At 45.4% G+C, this 1,369-nt stretch overlaps 7 non-coding genes across 7 annotated transcripts; all 7 read right to left on the bottom strand.

Moving 5' to 3' along the window:
- Positions 1-84: 84 nt before the first annotated feature.
- Pmar_PMAR007193 lies at positions 85-156 on the bottom strand. The gene has a single exon. It is a non-coding gene; the product is annotated as a tRNA-Thr (tRNA).
- A 102-nt stretch (positions 157-258) lies between these two features.
- Positions 259-330, bottom strand: Pmar_PMAR007192. Its single transcript has one exon. It is a non-coding gene; the product is annotated as a tRNA-Thr (tRNA).
- Positions 331-432: 102 nt separating this feature from the next.
- Pmar_PMAR007191 lies at positions 433-504 on the bottom strand. Its single transcript has one exon. It is a non-coding gene; the product is annotated as a tRNA-Thr (tRNA).
- A 102-nt stretch (positions 505-606) lies between these two features.
- Pmar_PMAR007190 lies at positions 607-678 on the bottom strand. The gene has a single exon. It is a non-coding gene; the product is annotated as a tRNA-Thr (tRNA).
- A 102-nt stretch (positions 679-780) lies between these two features.
- Pmar_PMAR007189 lies at positions 781-852 on the bottom strand. The gene has a single exon. It is a non-coding gene; the product is annotated as a tRNA-Thr (tRNA).
- A 102-nt stretch (positions 853-954) lies between these two features.
- Pmar_PMAR007188 lies at positions 955-1,026 on the bottom strand. Its single transcript has one exon. It is a non-coding gene; the product is annotated as a tRNA-Thr (tRNA).
- Positions 1,027-1,128: 102 nt separating this feature from the next.
- Pmar_PMAR007187 lies at positions 1,129-1,200 on the bottom strand. The gene has a single exon. It is a non-coding gene; the product is annotated as a tRNA-Thr (tRNA).
- Positions 1,201-1,369: the final 169 nt, after the last annotated feature.

Genomic DNA, 1,369 nt, shown 5'->3' with positions numbered 1-1,369 from the left:
TAAATCAATAATCTTCCTGTATCCTTTGCGGAGTGAGCAAACTGCTCTGCTCCTCATACCAGACTAGAGCGTAATGCTGCTGTAAGCCACTTGCCAGGATTGAACTGACGACCTTCTGCTTACGAAGCAGACGCTCTACCACTAAGCTAAAGTGACGCACGGATTAAGTATATGAATCAATAATTTTCCTGTCCCGTTCACAGAATGGGCCATCCTGCTCCTGGTTCTCGTACCAGACCAGAAATTTATGGTGCTGTAAGCCACTTGCCAGGATTGAACTGACGACCTTCTGCTTACAAAGCAGACGCTCTGCCACTGAGCTAAAGTGGCACACAAAATAAGTGCATAAATCAATAATCTTCCTGTATCCTTTGCAGAGTGAGCAAACCTGCTCCTGCTCCTCATACCCGACTAGAGCCTAATGCTGCTGTAAGCCACTGGCCAGGATTGAACTGACGACCTTCTGCTTACGAAGCAGACGCTCTACCACTAAGCTAAAGTGGCGCTCAGATTAAATACATAAATCTATAATCTTTCTGTATCCTTTGCGGAGTGAGCAAACCTGCTCCTGCTTCTGGTACCAGACCAGATATTTATGGTGTTATAAGCCACTTGCCAGGATCGAACTGATGACCTTCTGCTTACAAAGCAGACGCTCTGCCACTAAGCTAAAGTGACACATAGAATGAATACATAAATTATTAATCTTCCTGTATCCTTTGCGGAGTGAGCAAACCTGCTCCTGCTTCTCGTACCAGACCAGATATTTATGGTGTTATAAGCCACTTGCCAAGATCGAACTGACGACCTACTGCTTACCAAGCAGACGCTCTGCCACTAAGCTAAAGTGGCACACAACATAACTGCATAAATCAATAATCTTCCTGTATCCTTTGCGGAGTGAGCAAACCTGCTCCTGCTCCTCATACCCGACTAGAGCCTAATGCTGCTCTAAGCCACTTGCCAGGATTGAACTGACGACCTTCTGCTTACAAAGCAGACGCTCTGCCACTAAGCTAAAGTGGCTTGCAGAATAAGTTCATAAATCGATAATCTTTCTGTATCCTTTGCGGAGTGAGCAAACCTGCTCCTGCTTCTCGTACCAGACCAGATATTTATGGTGTTATAAGCCACTTGCCAGGATTGAACTGACGACCTTCTGCTTACGAAGCAGACGCTCTACCACTAAGCTAAAGTGGCGCTCAGATTAAATACATAAATCTATAATCTTTCTGTATCCTTTGCGGAGTGAGCAAACCTGCTCCTGCTTCTCGTACCAGACCAGATATTTATGGTGTTATAAGCCACTTGCCAAGATCGAACTGACGACCTTCTGCTTACAAAGCAGACGCTCTGCCACTATGCTAAA

The sequence above is a fragment of the Perkinsus marinus genome, assembly GCF_000006405.1.
Source record: "Perkinsus marinus ATCC 50983 genomic scaffold scf_1104296934232, whole genome shotgun sequence".
NCBI classification, from domain to species: Eukaryota; Perkinsozoa; order Perkinsida; family Perkinsidae; genus Perkinsus; species Perkinsus marinus.
The sequence above is the reverse complement of the archived record's forward strand: the minus strand, read 5'-3'. Positions and strand labels throughout refer to the sequence as shown.